The sequence below is a fragment of the Lontra canadensis genome, unplaced genomic scaffold (assembly GCF_010015895.1).
Source record: "Lontra canadensis isolate GAN:19392208 unplaced genomic scaffold, GSC_riverotter_1.0 scaffold48, whole genome shotgun sequence".
Lineage (NCBI taxonomy): Eukaryota > Metazoa > Chordata > Mammalia > Carnivora > Mustelidae > Lontra > Lontra canadensis.
This window is the reverse complement of record NW_022631042.1, coordinates 14,968,766-14,993,237: the sequence shown is the minus strand read 5'-3', so window position 1 is coordinate 14,993,237 and position 24,472 is coordinate 14,968,766. Positions and strand designations below refer to the sequence as shown.

The 24,472-nt window shown below is 37.5% G+C and overlaps 1 pseudogene; it reads left to right on the top strand.

Annotated features, from left to right (window-relative positions):
- The first annotated feature begins 1,617 nt into the window (after nucleotides 1-1,617).
- LOC116876954 overlaps nucleotides 1,618-24,472 on the top strand; it is a 50,184-nt pseudogene continuing 27,329 nt past the window's right edge.

Here is a 24,472-nt window from a genome sequence, read left to right as displayed (position 1 = left end):
CATTCTCTCCTTGTCAGTGCAATCCTCCCAGATTTAGGAGGTAACATTCAGTCTCCCCAAAGTGTCCCATTTGGCAGCTCTGAACTGAGAGGGACATCTCTCCTCAGCACACCATTGATCAGATAATATGGTTGACTGCACAGAGAGCTAGGATCCCAGACTGGGCCCCATGACTGGACATTCCCGAGGCCAGCATGTCTGGAAAGCTGGCAGGCACGTGGAGTCAGTCTGAACCTGCAGTTCCTTGCAGACCGCAAGCACCTGGTAGCCTCAGAGCCTCTGGAAAAAGCAGGCAATTGAGAAGCTTTGGCTGAGGGTTCTGAAATAGATTTCTCTTATTATCTTTTTGTTTTAAGAATGCTCTTTGTGCTTTAGTGTGATGACAATTTTATATCTTCTTAATTTTAAGACCACGAGTCTTCTGCCCCAGCAAGGATTTCTGGGCCTGCAAGACTCTCTTTTTCACTTAACATTTCAGCACAGCTGCCCTAGATACATTCTGAGGGTTTGAATGATGGCCCTGGAATAATCTTTTAGCAGAATATTCTAGTCAACACCTCACCAGCTCAGCACAACCTCAAAGCCTGCATTTTGGGACACTTGAGCCTTGAATCTTGGTTAGAGCTCAGCATGTGTGCCTCTCAGTGCTTACCAAGAGGAGGACCTCAGGAGCTGGGCCTCCTAGTGGGTGGGAAGTACCCAGACCTCCCCAGCCAAGTCCCCTTCCTGGCCATCCCCACTGCCTTCCCCCTCCAGGCCAACAGGCTATCATTAGCATAGCTAATTACTATAACTATACCCAGGAGGCTCCAGTGTACTTGACTTTACTGGAAAGGAACCTTCATTTCAGTTGGAAGTCAATTTTCCTTTGACATAAGAAGAAATGAGGTCCCTTTGACATAAGAAGAAAAGGAGGAGAACTAGCCTGCCCAAGATTACACAGCTATCATGTCATATTAGGGCATTTACATCATCTGATGAGAACCTCTGGGAGAAATTCTCTAATGCTAGCTCAGGGGGCCTGTTGCCTTATTAGCAGGGATCTGGTCTGGGCTTGCCCCTGCCTCTTGAGCAGCCTGCACACCCATTGTTCTGTCAGTACTGAGTGGCAATCCGAAGCATGATACTTGTCTCCAGGCAGACCTGGCTCACATCCCCATCACATCTCCCCTTAGGCGTGCTGCCTTGGAATGGTTACTTAAAATACCAACCAAACTTCCCCTATTTCTAAACTGAGGGTAGTAACATTCATCCCAAGGGTGATTTTCAGGTAGTGATCAAACAATGAGCAGAAACCATTTAGTGTGGTGTCAGGTGCAGTCAATGTCCAATCAAGGATTGCTGTTATCCCCGGTGCTCTTGTTGCATTAACATTCCTCAGTGTTTCTCACCATCTTGACTATTGATGGTCCCCTACTGCTCCCTCTTTTGTTCAGACCTGTCGCCCCCCTCTGGCCTTTCTCTCCCTGCAGCCTCTCACCAGTACCTGCAGGTGTCTCAGGGAAACAGAGACTCAGATCCTAATCTGCCCTCTGCCACCCACCCAGGCAATCTCCTCCCAATAGGTGCAGCCAGGAGGTCACCTGGGGTTTCTTTCCACCAGGTGGGAAGCAGAACCATGCTGGGTCCCCTTGCCATCCTGTGTGCTGTCCTGTTTCCCGGTAAGTCCTGACTTCTTCCCCGGCTCAGAGTACAGGGGACACCCTGAGGTTCCTGGCCATCACTTTCTCACAGCTGTCCCCCTCACCCCTAGCAGGCAGCAGAACAGGGCTCAAGCAGGATCAACCTGCTTTGTTGGTGGTACACTTGGGCAGTTCACCTTCCCTGCTTTGGCAAGTGAACACCTCGGTCAGCTACATCCACTGGTACCACCACCAGGAGGGTACGGCATCCAAGAGGCTTCTCTACCTAGACATGTCCAGGTCCTATGTGCAATGGGATTTTGTCCTGAAAGTGGACAAAGTTGATGCTAAGAAGGGCAGGGATAGCTACAGCTGTACTCTGTCAGTGCTGAGGCTAGAGAGGAGTAGAGAAGAGTGATGGCGTGTGTACTACTGTGCTGCCTGGGATTACCACAGCCCTGTGCTCTGACCAGGTCTCTGAGCAAAAAGATCTCTCTGTCTCCCAGGGCGCTCCATGCCTGGCACCTTCCACTGCCTTTGGGTCCCTGGGTTGACCAGAGGTCACCCCTCATCACCCTCGATTCTGGAAGATGTCCGTTGCATGGGCCCACTGCATATAACCCCGGAGGCTAAAGAGCCTCTGGTGTGCAGACAGATGCAGACCCAGGGAGCTGTCAGTCTGGATGGACTTTCTTTCTTTCTTTCTTTTTCTTTCTTTCCTTCTTTTTTTTTTTTTTCTGAAAACAAAGATATTTAATATTTATTATTACTATCTTTGGAAAATACATTGACTTTTTAAAATTTTATTTTATTTTTTCAGTGTTCCAAGATTCATTGTTTATGCACCACACACCGTGCTCCATGCAATACATGCCCTCCTTAATAGCCACCACAGGCTCACTCATCCAAACAAAATTGACAGAAAAACAATGTGGTAGGCCCATCCCACAGAAGAGAAGCCAAAAGAACAAGAGGACAACCACCACAGGGTCCCCATAAAACTGTAGAACCCCAACACCAGGGGAAAACAATATATTAAGCTCCTGGTATTGCCCCCAAATCTCTATATTTCATAGATATAACTTTTCCTTTCTTTCTTTCTTCCTTTTAAATTCATTCTTACAATTCTTGTTCTTTTCATTTTTTTAACCTACCTACCATTACAACTAGAGGTTTAATACAACATATTCCATAACAACTCTTTAACTTGGACTTTCAAAAACATATATAAATCACCCATAGTAATGGATAATAAATTTGAGTAATAGTCAAAAATTTATCACTTGTGGTCAAATCTCTATAATGCTACTATTTTTGTTTGTTTTATGGACAACTTTTCCAAGAAAATTCCTAGGTTTACCAAAAAATTACACAGAAAGTACATAGAGTTCCAGTAAATCCTCATATAGATGGAATCACACAGGCTGCATCCATTTTAGACTGGCTTCTTTCAATTAGCAATATGAATTTAGGATTCCTCCATGTCGTTTCATGGATTGATAGCTGACTTCTTATTGCTGAATAGTATTTAATGGTATGGATGTGCCACAGTTTGTTTATCTGTCACCTATTGAAGGACATCTTGGCTTCTGTCAGCTTCTGCTGATTTTTAATAAAGCTGCTATAAACATTCATGTGCACATTTTTATATGGACATAGTTTTTTAAAGACATTTTTTATTTGAATTCAATTCAATAACATATAATGTATTATTGATTACAGATGTACAGGACTGTGATTTATCAGTCTTATATAATACATAATGCCCATTACATCACATGCCCTCCTTAATGTCCATCACTCAGTTACCTCATCTCTCCACTTCCCTCCTCTCCAGCAATCTGCAATTTTTTTTCTATGATTAAGAGTCTCTTATGATTTGTCTCCCTCTCTGGTTTCATCTTGTTTTATTTTTTTTCTCTCTTCCTCTATGATCCTCAGTTTTGTTTCTAAATTCCACATATCAGTGAGATCATATATAAAATAAATAATTGATTTATTTTGCTTAGCATACATAATACCCTCTAGTTCCACCCATGTCATTTCAAATGGAAAGATTTCATTTTTGATGACTTCATAATATTCCATCACATGTATTTATATATAATATAAATATATCATATATATCATATCTTCTGCCACATATAATATTCATACATTATTTCCCCACATCTTCTTTATCCATTTATCTATCCATGGACATCTGGACTCTTTCCATACTTTGGCTACTGTGGACATTGCTGCTAATATTACCTCATATTGGGGTGCAGGTGCCCTTTGGTCACTACATTTGTATCTTTGGGATAAATATCCAGAAGTGCAAAGACTTGATTTTAGGGTAGCTCTATTTTCAACTTCTTGAGAAACCTCCATACTGTTTTCCAGAGTGCTTGCACCAGCTTGCATTCCCACCAACAATGAGGGAGGATTCCCCTTTCTCCACATCCTCACCAACATCTGTCATTTCCTGACATGTAGATTTTAGCCATTCTGACTGTGTGAAGTGGTATCACATTATGATTTTGATTTGTATTTCCCTGATGTCAAGTGATGTTGAGCATTTTCTCATGTATTTGTTAGTCATTTGGATGTCTTTTTAGGAGAAATGCCTGTTCATGTCTTCTGCCCATTTCTTGAATGGATTATTTGTTCTTTGGGTGTTGAGTTTGATAAGTTCTTCATAGACTTTGGATACTAGTGCTTTATCTGATATACCATTTACAAATATTTTCTTTTAATCTATTGGTTGTCTTTTGGTTTTGTTGACTACTTCCTTTGCAGTCCAAAAGCTATTTACCTTGGAGGAACTTTTCTAAAGATTGTTCAGGACAGCATTTCTGAAGCATTTGGGGGAGAATCGGTGCTGTTCAATGCAGTAGCCATGAGCCATTCATCATATGTGGCTAGCAAGCCGTAGTTCAAGCTAAGATAGGCTCCTTATGTGACATACAAGTCATATTATGGAGACCATAAAATAAGATGAAATATCTCCTACATAATTTCTATATTAATTACCATTGAAACTCTACTTTGGATATCCACAGTAAATAAAAATAATCCTAGAATTTTATTTGTTTAACTTTTTTTTAAAGTGGAACAGTTAGAAAATGTGTCTCCAATTGTGACTTATATTAATTTCTAGTGAGTAGAGCTGTGACACTGGTGATTGAAGATTCTGGCCAGAACCAATGAAGAATGTAGGAATAAAATATTGTGTAAATCATTCTAGAGAGATTTACCATAGAATGACTAAAAGCTGGGGAAGATTGGAAGTCACCTCCTGATTCTAATTTCTAAGTTGCTGCCCCACCCACTGCTAGTTACTTTTCAGTGGAGAGTCAGTGAGCAGAAATACAGCAAATATAGGGGTAACTTCTCAGCACCCTATGCACTGATATGCCTGGCATTCAATGCCTGTTGGGGGACATGATCCTCAGGCAGGTTGATGCACCAAACCTAGATGAGACCGGGGCCCTCAGCCCTCCCTTTCTTGAATGCTACTCCATCTGGGATTTTGTGACCAGGTTCCCTGGACCTCTGTTCTCTCCTCTGTAAATGAGTTGATTCAACTGCCACAATTATGGAACCAATTTCTTTAATGAAGAAAAAAAATCCCAAAAAGATATCCCTATGTTTACTAACTTCTTATAAAGTTAGTCAACTTCTTGAGAAGAAAGAAAGAAAAGAAAGGAAAAGAAAAGAAAGAAAAGAAAAGGAAAGAAAAAAAAAGGAAAAGACAAGACAAGACAAGACAAGACAAGAAAAGAAAAGAAAAGAAAAGAAAAGAAAAGCTATATTATGGATCTTCCAGCCCCAAAGAGGAAAACACTTGCTGCCATATGTTGGGAAGAAGAAAAAGCTCTCTGAGGAGGTCTAAGCTGAATTAAATGCATTTTCAAGTGAAAATTCAAATTTTATGTACAACTTAATAGTATTCATAAACATGATTATTGAAAGGAAAGTCCAAATCATCTATAGGAAATTGATTCCGCAGGATCATTAACTCCTCCTCTGTCTCCCTGAATTTTTGTTTTTGCAGTATGAGAGTTTATATTTAACACATGCTTGACTGTGAAAAAGCCCAACACCCTTACTTTCTACTGAAACTGGGGTCAAGACTAAAATCTCCAGCATGTGCAGGAAGGAGGGGAGGAGGAAGGGCAGAAATTTACCTTTGCTCTGTTTTGAAGGTGTTCCTTCATTTGTCTTTCTCATGTCCTAATACAAATGAACCCTTTCCTCTCAGTGCCTGATTCCACAGAGGGGTGACTCTGAGATCTGATTTAATAGAGAAATTAGCTAAATATGAAGACACTGTCATGAAAAGTCATCCCAGGTCAATGTAAATCTCAGTTTTCAACATGCATCCATAGTGCCTTTGTGTTACAGACCGAGAGGACAGTGGTCTTGTGCATGGAGAAAAAAAAAACCCTTATGTGGAGAGAACAAGTAATATTTGGAATCCTTCTCCTTGTGGATAAGGTGAACTTCACCAAGGACACTTTGGCCACACACAGTAAAGCCAAATCAGCCAGCCACCAACCAGCCCTCTTGTCCTAAGTAAATGATTGCTAATTAAATGGTTATTTAAATGGGTGATTCTAACAACACTGAAAACATCTTGTTAGAATGAACAGGACCAGTTGATGTCTGTTGAAGTGAGATTGACATTCTGACTATGAGAGGGGGCTCATATTACCTCATGGGCTGGAGATTTTGCATAGATGGATTGTTGAAATATCCTAATGATTTGGTCTCAATTCCTTTATTTCATTTCTGAGGTGGGTGAGACACAATGAATTTGACAAATAGAAGGAACATTATATTATGAAATTAATGTTGAATAGTGTCTAAGAATATCTCATAAAACCATAGTTTCCATAGTTCTATTATCCATTCCCAACTGATCACACACACTAGTACTGTGGAAAAAATCATGTCTGTTACATCAGAGTCATCTTCTAAAAAATCACAATTCTGAAAATTTCTGGGCACATTTGAAAATCTATGCTGTTTTACGTTGTGTGGTCTTCACGTTCCACCCCCAGAATGGGTTCAGGAACACAGTCTTGGTTAGAGGAAAAGGCACAACTTGGAGAGGTCACTTCTAAACATTGGGAACAGGAGAGTTTTTACTATATCACTTCCATACCCTTATTGTCTCTTAGAAAATCTGTATGACTTTTGATTTTTATCTTAAAATTTATTTGAAAGAATTCACATGTTACCTCATATTAAAAAACATGGATATTATTGAGCATGTAGATACACCCTGTGAAATCTGATTGTTATAAATTTGTGTAATAGTTTGTCTTGACCATTTTTTCTCCCCTCTTCTCCATCAGCCTTTGTTTTATTTACTAAACAAAAATCTTGATTTCTCTGCTGATTCCTGCTGACTCTATCTGCCAAGTTAGAGACAAGTTTCATGCTTGGAGAGCTCAGAGTAGTTTCTTGGGTTGAGTGTGTCTTTTACCCAGTGAAGGACAGATACCAAGTACTACAGAGAGGGCCATAAATACTTAATCTTCCGATTTACACTATAGTATGATTTCCTTGGTTTCTTTACATCTCTTGTGACCACATGCGGATATGGGAATGAGATAATCTCAAACAGAGTTGCACAGTATCAAAGTTTTGTTCAATTAAGTTGTTTGGCACTTTGATTGCCTGAAAACGTGATCTGCTACCTCTCCCAGAAAGTTGCTAGAAAATCAGACTCCTATGTTCATCTAGAGACAGAGAAGAAGGACTTAGTGCGCCCCCTACTGTAGGGACACAGATTTCTTCCCTAGGCAAAGAACAAGCATGGATGCTGAAGGACACAAAGGGTGGAATCTGTGAAATCTCCTGTTTTCTCCTCAGGATCAGTGCTCCACTTTTCTCCTCATTGCTCTTTACCCCAGGAACCTAACCCCTGTAGATCACACTCATGGGAATCTTTGTCCTGGTTTCTAATGGAAATTTGGCCAACGGAAACTGAAGCTCAAAGAACAATAAACTGAAAAAAGCATTTCTTCTCGGGCACTAGATTTCCAAGCTTGGAGATCCAGGGACCTGGGAAAAAAAAGAAATAAATTTCTCCTGTGGGTTGACTGGTATAAAAGCGAATGACTTCTCCTACATGTACTTCTTGTTTCTTGAGCATGGACCTCTGGGTATGGTAGGAGCTGGCACTTTAAGTTAACACCTACAAGGATGCAGGCCCTCTTTAGGGTGGAAACCCTAAGCTCACTCTCCCCCACATCCCAGTCTCTTGCTGATGCTTCCATTGGTACTCCCAAACAGCAACCAGAGAATAAGGAAAACCATCCGTGCAATCCCTGAGGGTCCACCTCGTAATGGCCAGGGCACAGTAAAAAGAGGTCGTTGTCTATGTGGAGATGCAAAAAATGAAGTCAAGCAGAAATTCATATATGTGAGTTATATTTACCCCCAAAAAATAAAAAAAAAGTTTCAGAGTTGAGAAATTTTATCTAATTCCTTTCATTCCACTTTCCATAGGACCACTCTAACAGAACAGGATGTGCTCTGTTCCTTCAGGAATAAAACAGGAAACTGGACAAGTGTTGAGAAATGGTCAGTAAATTGTGTGCTTTTCTAGTTAATTAACTTAGCAGAGGGGAACATGCAGATTTTTTTAAATGTTTTTATTGTTCTGGTATATCAGGGATCTCAGGTATTTGTCAAGTTATTAAATCATCATCATCTAAGTTGAATAAAATAAAGATATCTCTGTTGACAAATGGTTATAGGGCTTTATGAACCAGTATTATGATGAATCCAGTTCTGTGTTTTTCATATTCTTTAATAAAATAAGCCAAGGTACAGTAGTGAAACTCTCAAGAAAAAAAAAAAAAAGAGAGATCTTCTTTTTTAAATTTTATTTTATTTTTTCAGTGTTCCAAGATTCATTGTGTATGTACCATACCTAGAGCTCCATGCAATATATACCCTCCTTAATACCCACCACCAGGCTCATCAATCCTCCCGCCCCCCGCCCCTCAAAACTCTGTTTGTTTATCAGAGTCAGTAGTCTCTTATCATTCATTTCCTTCTCCAATTTACCCCATATCAGTTTTCCTTCCCTTCTCCTAATGTCCTCCTTTATTCCTTATGCTTCACAAGTAAGTGAAACTGAATAATAATTGACTTTCTCTGCTTGATTTATTTCACTCAGCATAATCTCCTCTAATCCTGTGCATGTTGATACAAAAGTTGGGTGTTTAGCCTTTCTGATGGCTGAGTAATATATTCCATTGTGTATATGGACCACATCTCCCCCCTTCCCCAGGGGATTCTTTTTTTAAATTAAAAAAAAATTATTAACATATAATGTATTGTTAGCCCCAGGGGTACAGGTCTGTGAATCGCCAGCTTTACACACTTCACTGCACTCAAAATAGCACATACCCTCCCCAGTGTCCATAACCCAACCACCCTCTCCCTACCCACCTCCCACCAGCAACCCAGTTTGTTTTGTGAGAGTAAGAGTCTCTTATGGTTGTCTCCCTCCCAATCCCATCTTGTTTCATTTTTTCCTTCCCTAGCCCCCAAGTCCCCCACGTTGCCTCTCAAATTCTTCATATCAGGGAGATCATATGATAATTGTCTTTCTCTGATTGACTTACTTCACTCAGCATAATACCCTCTAGTTCCATCCATGTCATTGTAAATGGCAAGATTTCATTTCTTTTGATGGCTGCATAGTATTCCATTGCATTTATACATGCCACATCTTCTTTATCCATTCATCCGTTGATGGACATCTAGATTCTTGCCATAGTTTGGCTATTGTGAACATTGCTGCTATAAACATTTGGATGCACATGCCCCTTCGGATCACTACATTTGTATCTTTATGGTAATTACCCAGTAGTGCAATTTCTGGGTCATAGGGTAGCTCTATTTTTCAGCTTTTTGAGGAACCTCCATGCTGTTTTCCAGAGTGGTTGCACGAGCTTGCATTCCCACCAACAGTGTAGGAGGGTTCCCCTTTCTCCGCATCCTCACCAGCATCTGTCATTTCCTGACTTGTTAATTTTAGCCATTCTAACTGGCATGAGGTGGTATCTCATTGTGGTTTTGATTTGTATTTCCCTGATGCCAAGTGATGTGGAGGATTTTTTCATGTGTCTGTTGGCCATCTGGAAGTGGCAGAAATGTCTTTGCAGAAATGTCTCTTCATGTCCTCTGCCCATTTCTTGATTGGATTATTTGTTCTTTGGGTGTTGAGTTTGATAAATCCCTTATAGATTTTGGATATTAGCCCTTTACCTGGTATGTTGATTGCAAACATCTTCTCCCATTCTGTCAGTTGTCTTTTGGTTTTGTTGACAGTTTCCTTTGCTGGGTGAAAGCTTTTGATCTTGATGAAGTCCCAATATTTCATTTTTGCCTTTGCTTCCCTTGCTTTTGGTGATGTTTCTAGGAAGAAGTTGCTGTGGCTGAGGTCAAAGAGGTTACTGCCTGTGTTCTCAAGAATTTTGATGGATTCCTTTCTTACATTTAGGTCTTTTATCCATTTTGAGTCTATTTTTGTGTCTGGTATAAGGAAAAGGTCCAGTTTTATTTTTCTGCACATGGCTGTCCAATTATTCCAACACCATTTGTTGAAGAGGCTGTCTTTTTTCAATTGGACATTCTTTCCTGCTTTGTCAAAGATTAGTTGACCATAGAGTTGAAGGTCTATTTCTGGGCTCTCTTTTCTGTTCTGCTGATCTATGTGTCTGTTTTTGTGCCAGTACCATACTATCTTGATGATGACAGCTTTGCAATAGAGCTTGAAGTCCCGAATTGTGATGCCACCAACTTTAGCTTTCTTTTTCAACATTCCTCTGGCTATTCAAAGTCTTTTCTAGTTCCATATAAATTGTAGGATTATTTGTTCCATTTCTTTGAAAACAATTGATGGGATTTTGATAGAGGTTGCAGTAAACATGTAGATTGCTTTAGGTAGCATAGACATTTTCACAATATTTCTTCTTCCAATCCAGGAGCATGGAACATTTTTCCATTTCCTTGTGTCTTTCTCAATTTCTTTCATGAGTACTTTATTGTTTTCTGAGTATAGATTCCTTGCCTCTTTGGTTAGGTTTATTCCTAGGAATCTTATGGTTTGGGGTGCAATTATAAATGGCATTGACTCCTTAATTTCTCTTTCTTCTGTCTTGTTGTTGGTGTATAGAAATGCAACTGATTTGTGTGGATTGATTTTATGTCCTGACACTTTACTGAATTCCTGTATAAGTTCTAGGAGATTTGGAGTGGAGTCTTTTGGGTTTTCCACATAAAGTATCATATCATCTTCAGAGACTGGGAGTTTGACTTCTTCTTTGCCAATTTGGATGCCTTTAATTTCTTTTTATTGTCTGATTGCTGAGGCTAGGACTTCTAGTACTATGTTGAATAGTAGTGGTGATAATGGACATCCCTGCCGTGTTCCTGACCTTAACAGAAAAGCTCAGGTTTTCTCCATTGAGAATGATATTCGCTGTGGGTTTTTCATAGATGGCTTTGATGATATTGAGGTAAGTACCCTCTACCCCTACACTTTGAAGAATTTTGATCAGGAAAGGATGCTGTACTTTGTTTCAGCATCTATTGGGAGTATCATATTGTTCTTATTCTTTCTTTTATTAATGTATTGTATCACATTGATTGATTTGTGGATGTTGAACCAACCTTGCAGCCCAAGAATAAATCCCACTTGTTCATGGTGAATAATCCTTTTAATGTACTGTTGGATCCTACTGGCTACTATTTTGGTGAGAATTTATGCATCTGTGTTCATCAAAGTTATTGGTCTGTAATTCTCTGTTTTGATGGGGTCTTTGTCTGGTTTTGGGATCAAGATAATGCTGGCCTCATAAAATGAGTTTGGAAGTTTTCCTTCCATTTCTAATTTTTGGAACAGTTTCAGGAGAATAGGAATTAATTCTTCTTTAAATGCTTGGTAGAATTCCCCTGGGAAGCTGTCTGGCCCTGGGATCTTGTTTGTTGGGAGAGTTTTGATGACTGTTTCAATCTCCTTACTGGTTATGGGTCTGTTCAGGTTTTCTATTTCTTCCTGGTTCAGTTATGGTAGATTATATGTCTCTAAGAATGCCTCCATTACTTCCAGATTGTCAAATTTGCTGGCATATATTTACTCATAATATGTTCTTATAATTGTTTGTATTTTTTTGGTGTTGGTTTTGATCTCTCCTCTTTCATTCGTGGTTTTATTTATTTGTGTCCTTTCTTTTTTTTTTTTTTTTTTTGATAAGTCTGGCCAGGGGTCTATCGATATTATTAATTCATTCAAAGAACCAGCTCTTAGTTTTGTTGATTTGTTCTATTTTGTTTGTTTGTTTGTTTCTATGTCATTGATTTCTGCTCTGATCTTTATTATTTCTCTTCTCCTGCTGGGTTTAGGCTTTCATTGCTATTTAATACAACTCCTTTAGGTGTAGGGTTAAATTGTGTACCTGAGACTTTTCTCGTTTCTTGAGAAAGGCTTATATGGTTATATACTTTCCTCTCAGGACCGCCTTTGCTGCGTCCCATGGATTTTGAACAGTTTTGTTTTAATTATCATTTGTTTCCATGAATTTTTTCAATTCTTCTTTAATTTCCTGGTTAACCCATTCATTCTTTAGAAGGATGCTGTTTAGTCTCCATGTATTTAGGTTCTTTCCAACTTTCCTCTTGTGATTGAGTTGAAGCTTCAGAGCATTGTGGTCTGAAAATATGCAGGGAATGGTCCCAATCTTTTGGTACCAGTTGAGACTTGATTTGTGACCCAGGATGTGATCTATTCTGGAGAATGTTCCCTGTGCACTAGAGAAGGATATGTATGCTATTGCTTTGGGCTGGAATGTTCTGAATGTATCTGTGATGTCCATCTGGTCCAGTGTGTCATTTAAAGCCTTTATTTCCTTGTTGATATTTTGCCTGGATCATCTGTCCATTTCAGTGAGGGGGGTGTTAAAGTCCCCTACTATTATTGTATTATTGTTGATGTGTTTCTTTGATTTTGTTTATATAGTTGGCTTCTTCCATGTTAGGGGCTTAGATATTTAAAATTGTTAGATCTTCTTGTTGGACAGACCCTTTGAGTATGATATAGTGTCCTTCCTCATCTCTAATTATAGTCTTTGGCTTAAAGTTTAATTTATCTAATAAAGTCTATATATCTAATATCTAATAATATTATCTAATAATAGCTAATAATAATAGCTAATAATAAAGTCTATATATCTAATATCTAATAGTGTCTAATTTATCTGATATAAGGAGTTCCACTCCCACTTTCTTTTGATGTCCATTAGCATGATAAATTGTTTTTCACCCCCTCACTTTAAACCTGGAGGTGTCTTTGGGTCTAAAATGAGTTTCTTGTAGACAGCATATTGTTTGTTTTTTTTAATCCATTCTGATGTCTTTTGATTGGGGCATTTAGCCCATTTGCATTCAGGGTAACTATTGAGAGTTATGAATTTAGTGCCATTGTATTGCCTGTAAGGTGACTGTTACTGTATATTGTCTCTGTTCCTATCTGGTCTATGACTTTTAGGCTTCTCCTTGCTTAGAGGACCCCTTTCAATATTTCCTGTAGAGCTGTTTTGGTGTTTACAAATTCTTTTAGTTTTTGTTTGTCCTGGAAGCTTTTTATCTCTCCTTCTATTTTCAGTGATAGCCTAGCTGGATATAGTATTCTTGGTTGCATATTATTCTCATTTAGTGTTCTGAATATATCATGCCAGTTCTTTCTCGCCTGCCAGGTCTCTTTGGATAAGTCTGCTGCCAATCTAATATATTTATCATTGTATATTACAGACCTCTTTTCCTGGTCTGCTTTCAGGGTTTTCTGTTTTTTAGTAAGACTTGTAAGTTTTACTATTAGATGATGGGGTGTGGATCTATTCTTATTGATTTTGAGGGGGTTTCTCTGCACCTCCTGGATTTTTATGTTTGTTCCCTTTGCCACATTAGGGAAATTCTCTACAATAATTTGCTCCAATATACCTTCTGCCCCCCTTTCCCTTTCTTCTTCCGGAATCCCAATTATTCTAATATTGTTTTGTCTTATGGTATCATGTATCTCTCAAATTCTCCCCTCATGGTCCAATAGTTGTTTGTCTCTCTTTTGCTCAATTTCTTTATTCTCTGTCATTTGGTCTTCTGTATCACTAATTCTCTCTTCTGCCTCATTTTCCTAGCAGTAAGAGGCTCCATTTTTTTATTGCACCTCATTAATAGTTTTTTTTTTAATTTCAATTTGGTTATATTTTAGTCATTTTATTTTCCAGAAAGTGCTTTTATTTCTCCATAGAGGGCTTCTCTAATATCTTCCATGCCTTTTTCGAGCCCAGTTAGCACCATGAGAATTGTCATTCTTAATTCTAGATCTGACATACTACCAATGTCTGTATTAATTAGGTCCCTAGCCTTCATTTCTGCCTCTTGTTTCTTTTTTTTTTTTTTTTTTGTGGTGAGTTTTTCCACCTTGTCGTTTTATCCAGATAAGAATATATGAACGAGAGAATTAAATACTAAAAGAGTGGAAAATACCCCAGAAAAATGTGCATTAACCAAATCAGAAGAGAACCCAAATTGTGGGGAGAAGAAGGGGTAAAAATAAGTTAAAAATATTTAAAAAATTGGGGTGAATGCATGGCTCAGTGGGTTAAAGCCTCTGCCTTTGGCTCGGGTCATGATTGCAGGGTCCTGGGATCGAGCCCCACATCAGGCTTTCTGCTCCACAGAGAGCCTGCTTCCTCCTTTGTCTCCCTGCCTGCCTCTCTGCCTACTTGTGATCTCTGTCTGTCAAATAAATAAATAAAGTATTTTAAAAATTTTTAAAAAATTAAATATATATATATATATATATATATATATATATATATATATATATATATTAGACTGGTGAATAGAAGAGAGCCACCCACTTGATTTTGGGTGTATTTTGGTCTCTTAGAAAAAACTACCTCCCAAAATTTTAAAGGAAGAAAAACTTATATCTATCTATCTATCTATACACAAAAATAAGGGTAAACATGATGAAGGGTTGGAATGTAAAGATGAAAATTAAAAAAAATATCTAAACAAGGAGTTGGTACTTTGGTTGGGAAAAGAAAGAAAAAGAAAGTGGAGAGAATTTGCTCAGGCTGGAGACTAGAACAAAGCCCTGTGCTAGATTTAAGGTATATTTTGATCTATTAGAAGAAATTGTATCCCAAAAATTTTTAGAAGAAAAAACCCTATATGTATATAAAACATAAAGTTAGATACAATGAAGGGTAAAATATGACTATAGTAATGAAAGTTCAAAAAGATTTTTTTAAGAAAGGTATTGTTAAGATAAACTAGTTAAAAAATGTTCAAAAAAGAAAGAGTAAAAGTTAAAAAATTAGAATAAGAAAAAAATAAAATAAAAAAATTTAATTAACTTTGAAAGACTAAAGAATCATGGGGAAAAAGCCAAGAATTCCATGCCTTGCTTTCTCCTCCTCTGGAATTCCACTGTTCTTGATCAGTGAGCTTGGTCTTGGCTGGATGTTCTTGCTGATCTTCTGGGCAGAGGGGCTTGTTATAGTGATTCTCAAGTGTCTTTGCTTGAGGTGGAATTGCACCACCCTTGCCAGGGGCTGGGCTAAGTAATCTGCTCAGGTTCGCTCTCAGGAGCTTTTGTTCCCTGAACACTTTCCATAGAGCTCTGTAGGATGGGAATGAAAATGGCAGCCTCCCAGTCTCTGGCCTGTAGGAGCCGAGAGCTTGGGACCCACTCCTCAGTGCACCCTCAGAGAAAAGTGCTCAATCACTCCTATCTCCCTGGTCTCTGGCCACACTCTGAGTTCATCCAGCCTGTGACCAAGCATTTCTGTCTCTGGACACAGCCCTGTTTGTGTCTCCAAACCCAGCAGATTCCTGTTGCTCTGCTCTTATGGTGGCTCTCCCCAGATCTGCCACTTGTTGGGTCCCTGTTCAAAGAGCAGTGGCCTGATCATGGCACGGATCACAGTTTTAGGCCAGAACTGTTTCAAGTTTTAATACATGCAAACATTTAGAGAAATACATATGGAAATCATAAAAGGCAAGGTAAAAGGTGCTGAAGAAAAGATGGAGGAAAAGAGGAATATGGAAAAATAAATGCAGATAAATGAAATACTAGTAATATGTGACTGGTTTTCAAGGTTACTACTTCAAAATGGTCACCAAATCTTCTTCATAAGGAAAGTTGGTGTAGATAATAATGGTTGACAGTATGGGGACATTAAATTTGAGAAATGATAGTACTAGAAGTCAGATGTAATTATTATAAAAATTGCTATATTTCAGAACCTGGACTAGCAGTTATTAGATTGAAATACTCTCAGTTATTTAATATACACTACCTTCTATGATAAGATTGTTATCACACCTATTTTCAGATGAGGATTTTGAGACAGAAAGAAATTAATAAATTTGCATAGTTTCAGGCAGCTCCTGAGTGACAGATATAAAAAATTCATAGCCTCTGACAAGAAAAAATTCTTTAGTGGCTTGGTGAGTTCCTCAGAATATGAAGTGAACTAAAACAAAAATATAAAACCCTATTCATATGGAACTGTGACTCATCAATGTATTTGTAGTCCACAAAATATTTATGTCCATGTATCTTCAAAGAAGAAATCTAGAAATCCAGATACCATAATGGAGAGAGTTCCAGCTCCTGGTGAGATGCTCATGCAGATTTTTAACTTTGTCTTTATTATTTTCTCTAACTTTCTTCAAGAATGATGTTTACTATCATGACCTACTTAGCATGTGACTTACCTTGAATCTCATGTCACTCCTCTGTACCTCACTGTTCTAATCTATGAAAAATAAACTACAAGCATTCATATCATGTGATTGCTGTGAAGATAGAAAAGGTGAAGAATATTTAGGAAAAAAAACTAACAATAAAAAATACTCATTAAATGTTAGCTCATTTTTTTGGAGGGGCAGAGAGAGAGACTCTTAAGCAAGCTCCATGCTCAGTACAAGCCCAATGTGGGGCTCAGTCTTAGGACTCTAAGCTGGGGTCCTAAGGTTATGAGCACTTAACAGTTAAATTAACAGTTAAACACTTAACCAACTGAGCTACCAAGGCATCCCAAGTATTTGCTCTTCTGAAAGTTGATGTTTATTAAACATGAAATATTTTAAAACATTATATTGATAAATTATAAAATAGCTCCTGGCAAATAGAAACTATTCTTATTTCCACAGAAATCAAGATTAAGCCACTAAACAAATCACTTCATCACTGCAGGACAATACAAGGAACAAGATATTGTCTACCACAATGTAGACAGAACCAATACTGAACATTAACTGTCACAGATCATTACAATGTGCTGCAGGACATGAGTGATTGTCTTCAGAGAATAAATAAAATGCTAGTAAATCATCCATTGACTTTTCAATATAAAACAATAAAAAATCTATTTCTAATAGTAGAATCTACAGTGCAGTTCTTGTTGGAATATAGAGATCTCCTTACAACTTTCCTATGAACTACTAACATTAATGATAAATTCCTTCACTAGCATCAAAATATTCATTCACTCTATCACCTATTTGAAGGCCCCAGAGGCTATTCAACTTTGAGATCTCCTGGGAGAAAGAAGGATTTGCAGGCCAGGAACATAACAGAGATGGAATTACATAGATCCTTCAGCCCTTCTCCTTCCACTTCAGTTGGGCTCATGTTCTTTGATTGTCTTTTTAACCCACATTGTTTCTGACTGTGATAGATTTCTAATAGGGGCACCACTATCTTCTTGAGCCTGATTAGAGCCTTCCTAGTCTCGTATATTTTTATGGAAGAAAGCTGGAGGCCAGAATCTAAGTGGAACACATGAATGGGGAAGATGAATCTTTTCCAAAAGAAATGAATGAAAGGTATGGATTCTGTTTCTTAACAAAGGAATATTACTCAGCAACAGAAAGGATGAATACCGCCCCCATTTACGTCGACATAGATTGAACTGGAGGGCATTATGCTAAGTGAAATAAGTCAAGTAGAGAAAGACAATTATCATATGGTTTCACTTATATGTGGAACATAAGGAATAGAGTGGAGGACCATAGGGGAAGGGATTGAGAACTAAATGGTAAGAAATCAGAGAGGAAGAAAAAAGTTGAGAGACTCTGGACTCTGGGAACCAAACATAGGGTTACAGAAAGGAAGGGGTAGTCAGATGGGTAACCTGGTGATAGGTATTAAGAAGGGCATGTGTTGTGATGAGCACTGGGTGTTACACTCAACTAATGAATCAATGAACATTACATCAAAAATAATGATATACTGTATGCGAGATAACTGAACACAACAAAAAGAAAGGAATCTTTGCTACATTACTATTTTCCTGTTCAAAATATATTTGCTAAGTGTGTTTTTTCATGTCACTTATGGAAGAGCAGCATACCTTGCTAATATAGTATCTTTAGATAAAAGCCCTCAGGAGACAAAAGTTATATATATCAGCTTTTCAATATGAGCCCTAGAATAACAAGTGAAAAATTTACTGGAATATTATGAAGCCATTAAAAAGACTTTTAAAATTAATTAATAAAAGTGAAAATGTTTACATCAAAAATTTTAAAAACTACATAAAGTTCATACTCATACACTAAATTTCAATCACAGAAATGTCCTTCTTGGTGGAAAGAAAATTAATAGAAATATCTAAGTTTTAAGATACCATTTTGCCTGACAGAGAGGATGGGTTTTTCTTCCTTATTCATTTATTGATTTTATACATTTAAGAAAAGTAAAAACAATGATTTTCACAATGAACATATTTTTTCACAAGGTCACTTTTTCTTCTGTTCCAATAATAATAAAAATACAACTTGAAAACTTTAGGAAGGGCATAATATTGCTATTCACAAAATATAACTTATGTTTATTATTAGGTACATATTATTTTTCATACACATTTTATATTTATTCTCATTTTTAGACTGATAATGTAACTTTCTCAATTTTTGAAAGATATTTATTTTGGCATTTATAGATGTAGAAACAGTTCACAGTCAAAAGGGTAAGAGGTTATAGGAGGGTTTGATTTTCATAGACCATTAATAATGATTTTCACAAAATGTTAGTAAGGCCCTGACAAAGTTTCAATATATGAAGTTAAGTGGGTTATATGGTAGAGGAGGCTGTTTAATTATATGTAGTCGTGAAAAATACTATTCTCATAGATTATTATTAGATCTAGAATATTGCTCACAAAATAATTTAACCAAAAGAAGATGAAATGCAACAAATGTGTGAATCTTACTTAAAAACATATAATTATATATAAAATAAAAACAAACCTATTTCTAGTCACAAATACAGAGAGAAAATTCAAAGTTAAAGTAAAAGATGGATGCCTTGTATTTTCATTTTTATACCTCATTTTACTCAGATTTTCTTGTAGAATTACTGTCTATTGGGACATCATGCTCATGAGACAGTTGCAAGGCCCCAGGCCAGTAGAAGTTGGTTTCCAGGGATGCCTGGGTGGCTCAGTTGGTTGAGCGGCTGCCTTCGGCTCAGGTCATGATCCCAGTGTCCTGGGATCGAGTCCCACATTGGGCTCCTTGCTCGGCAGGGAGCCTGCTTCTCCCTCTGCCTCTGCCTGCCTCTCTGTCTGCCTGTGCTCGCTCGCTCACTCTCCCTCTGTCTCTGACAAATAAATAAATAAAATCTTAAAAAAAAAAAAAAGAAGTTGGTTTCCAGAAACTGCTCTGACCCATGTAGCACCAGTAGTTCCAGCCTAGTCCCTTCCTGGAAGCACCCAGATTATAACTGAAATTTGACTTCTCTGAGTGCTGATCAGGCATGGTGACATCTCAATTAACTTTAAAAAACACAAAAATACTAAGGGGCTTGTGCACATGGCATATTCAATAATGTCAATGAGATATTTCAGGGTCTGACTGTTGTTTTGTTGTGCTGTGTTACAGAAGAGTAAGGTCAGGTTTTGTATCTGAGCCCTGAATCACAGCACATCAGAGACAGATAGACATAGGGGCTAAATCCAGGAGGTCTGTCTTCATGCTTCTGAGCAATGTTTCTGTAGTACAGGATTCCAGGGGGAATGGCTGAGTGGGTATAAGAAACCTCACCCAGACAGACAAATTTACCAGGAATTTCTTTCCAGATTGGGAGCCCTCTTACCCCATCTGCCCAGCACTCATGTGGCACAGGAAGACCCAGAACTGCTCAGATCTGTATCATCATGAACAACTCCAGGGAAATACCTAAGTCAGCACTTCTTCTGAGAAACCCGAACCAGCCCTGACCTCCTCTCCTGCCGCTAGCCTGACAAATCCTGTTAAAAGGGACCTCATGCCTTATCTTGTCACTGAAGAGCCATCCAGGCCAATGGGATGCCAATGTTGGAAATGGTCATTGTCTTATCCTTCTGGGCCTGTGGTTTGTCTTCCAGTCACTTCAGTCTACAGAAGAAACTCAAGAAAATTATTTGTTACCTTTTTTCTATATCACTTTTTTCCCCCATGGGAACTTCTCTGCTTCCAGTTGGTCTTGGATGGATGAAGATGGAGCAACTCACAATATAAATTTACAGAGCAAGAGATAAGTGTGCCCACATATCTTGCAAGGTTACCATTGAGGACATTAGGTAAAGAAGCCAATATTGTTACTGACAGAAACCAGATCAGGGATAGAATATCTAACATTTGCCTCAATAAATCTTACCTAGGGTTACATAAGTGGGAAGAGCAACAAACTTTCACTCAACCTTGAAAATAAATTTCTTAAGGAAACAAGATGGGGCCATGTGGCTGCTGGATTTGGACCCACAGTATCAGAGTTACCAAAATAAGCTGGATGTTCAGAACCATCTTCAGGTCTGATCCACCCATATCCTTCTCAATATGGGCAACCACAGAGGCTGCACAACTGGGTGCCCAGCCTGAGTCTCTCTCTCTGTTGTATTTCCTGAGGTTGGCAGGAAAACATCTTAGATTCTGTTCACACAGTGAACCCATATGATGTCAACAATTATGATACAAATTAAAGCAATTTGAACATATCCTACTAAATTAAGATGTCTGTTAACTCTGAAAATACATAGTGAATGGTACAAAGGAAAACCCATTTGTTTGTCAATGCACTGTAGAGAGATATTTCTAGTATCCAAAGGGTTCAAAATGAAGACAAGAAAGGGGTATACAGATTACATAAGTATTTCTTATTATTACTTTCCAATTTTATTCATGGGCATTATAGCCTTTTGGAGATAAAATGATCTGTGAAACATAAAGATTTCATGCCTTTATTACCATCCTGTGGCCATACAGAAGGGATATATCCCTTTATATAATTTTTATATCCTAAGTACATGGCAGTTGTTTGGTTTATAGGAGACACCAAGGTATAAACCCTGTATCCTAGAGGTAGAAGCAGCACCTCACACCACATTAAGGGCCAATTCTAGGACACAAGGAACACTACTCCAATGGAACAGCCCCCTGAGCACATCAGGTATCTGCAACATTGTGGTTAATACTCTAAGACCAAGTTCTCCAGGGTTCTGCAAAGAACATTAAAAATACTGAATATAGATCAGTTGGTTAAAAAGAAGGATAACACATGTTCCCTTTATTGGTTAAGAAAAGATGCAAAGGTCTATCAAAAATTCATAAAATTAAAAATCATGACTGAGGATAAAATTCTATAATTAGTAGCTGGTGGTTGCCAGTTTCAACAAATAGTGATACATACAAGTAATGTGTGAAATTACAAAATCTCCTCCCCCATCTCCTTAGAGTTCACTTTCAAATGTAAAGGGAAGATCTATACTTCAGAAAAACTTGGTAGTTTTGGTAAATGGACATCTTACCACATGGTCACCATGCATTCAGTTTTCTTCTGGTTCCCTGAGATCATGACAACAACTTCATTCTGTTTCTTCTCCTAAGAATCATATGGTTCTATCAAGTGCAGATATGCTATGAAAGCAGAATAAATTCCTGCCACAACAGTGTCAGGACCTTCCCAGGGGCAAACTGAGGATTTTGTGTCCCATACCCTATCCATCATGATTCTCGACTGGTGTGGGTTCCAGGGGAAGGGACTTGAGGGCCTGGGTCTCAACAAGGCCTCACTTGTCCCCTAACTGAACTCTGGATAAAAGGTAAGAAGACCCCTGAATGAAATATGGGGTCAGAGAAAAATGAACCCTTTCAAGAAAGAAGTGAATGAAAAGAGGGATTAAGCTTCTCAGAATATCTGTTCTAAATATTTTACACAGGTTATTTTATTTAATCTTCAAAAGATGAGTGCAGAATGTATTGAATTGGCTACATTGGGAGATGGAGCCACTGTGACTTTTCAACACACAACAACCATGAAAGGCCACAGTGATGAATAGGAAGGAAAGGACAGCCTTATCTATGTGGCTTTGAAGTGACAAGATACTATGTAGCCATTAAAAACCCGTTTTTAGAAGAATTATACATAAAGTTTACAAACTTATAAGGGACAGGGCATATTTCCTCTGATTTGGGCCTTTGTGGGCATTTCTAAGATATGAATATTAAACTCCATGGGGCCCAGAACATGTCATCCCAAGAGAAGACTTGATCAAAATGAAGGATCACAGGTGGAGTCAGTATTTTCAGCACTAACACAGTCAGTATTTTTTGGTTTTTACATTTACTAATGAGATTATTTGTATAACAATGTAAAATGTAACTGTATATGACACTTAAACTGGTTATATATTTATATTTTCTCATCTAATATTATTATTACTTTGTAGCTTCTTGAAAAAAGAAAAACCAAAAATCTTTAATTAACCATAAGGGTAGTAGTATTTACCATGGAACAGGGGGACTGCCAAACTCTGCCCATGCCAGGCAAGCCCCAGTTTTGTAAATAAAGTTTTATTGAAACATAACCTTGACAATAGGCTTACAAATGGTCTGCAGCTGTTTCCACTACAATTACAGAGTTGAGTAGTTGCAAAAGAGATTCACAAAGCCTAAAATGTTCACCATTTGGTCCTCTATAGAACATGTTTGTTAATAATTTCCCTAGAATTATATGCTGTTAAGCAATATTTATTTTTATTTTATGTTACCCTATTTCTCAGTGTTTCCTCAGTGATCTGTTACATATCCATCTTCACCATACTGTCTTACTCTGGATAAATTGCTTAGTATATCTTTGATTCATTTTCCTCATTCAAAAATGGAAAATATAATCATATTTACCTGAAAGAACTGTTGAAAGGAGTAAGTTAAATAATACATATAAAGTCCTTACAAGTTTCTTGAAGCATGTCTAATGCTCACCATACTGAGATTTACAATGCTTTACATTGCTTATATGGGTTATTGTAGCATTTTTTAACATAATATAACAAAATATGAGACAAACCCATAACCTATTCTTTTCTTATTTTTTAGTTTAAGTAATAGAAATAAGTGAAAATTGGCAACTTTTCCTTTCAGACACTTCAATAGAACACTTTCTGATATTTCTGGAACACTCCCACACTTATTCATTTCTTATCTATGACTGCTTTTGTGCCACAATGGCAGATGTGAGGAGTCACAACAGAGACTTAGTGCCAAAAGCCTAATAAGATATTTGTTATCTGATCCTGAAGAAAAACACTTGACAGCCCTTTCTGTGCAAGAAAGAGTAAGGGAATGAGTTTGTAACCATAACTAAAATTCAAGATGCAATAAGAGAAAATATTGACAAAGTTTACTCCATGAAAATGAAAACAAAGTTGGCATGGCAAAAAGCATAGTAAGTTAAAGGACAAATGACAAACCATGAAGAAATATTTACAACCTGTATAGCACGTAATGGTCAACTATCCTCAAAATAAAAATACATTTTAAAAATAGAGCTAAAACATTTAAAATATCCTGTAGGAAAAGGACAAAAGACATGAGATGCCTACTTATGAAAAGAAATACACAAATAGCTCTTAAACTTTTACAATGTTGATGAACCTTATCTATAATAAAACAAAGTTCAATTAAAACTGCTGAGGTACCATATCTTACTGATAAGACTGGCAAGAATTTAAGTTTATAATATTTTCTGTTATTAAAGCTATAAGAGAAAAACAGCACTCATACATTTCTGATAAGGATGCAAAATACAACCATTTCATGAAGGGAATTTGGAAATATCTAACAAAAGTTCATTTGCATCTGCTTTTCAACCTAGCAAAAATACTTTCAGAAATTTACTCTAAAGGCATAATTTCAACACTATGAAAATATTATGCCAAAGGTATTCATTGGGTAACTGCAAAATGTGAAATTACATAAATATTTAGACATAGGAGATTGTTTGAATAACTGATGGCATGTGTACACAATGGAGAACTACACACTGTAAAACAGATATGAGATGCAAATTCATTGTAATTTATATACCAGCAATACACAATTGGAAATTGAAGGTTAAAAATAGTACCATTTACAATGGCAACAACTATAATACCAAAAAAACTTTAGGATATTTAGTGAAAAATTTTCCAAAAATACAAAGGATTTGTATGCTGAAAACAATAAAACTTTAATGACAGAGTTGAAGAAGAACTAAATACATGGGGAAGTATACACATAGACCAGTGGAACAGAGTAGAGAGCCCATATATGGACCCTCAACTCTATGGTCAAATAATCTTTGACAAAACAGGAAAAAATATACAGTGGAAAAAAAGACAGTCTTTCAATAAATGGTGCTGGGAAAACTGGATAGCTATATGTAGAAGAATGAAACTCGACCATTCTCTTACACCGTACACACACACAAAAAAACTCAAAATGGATAAAAGACCTCAACGTGA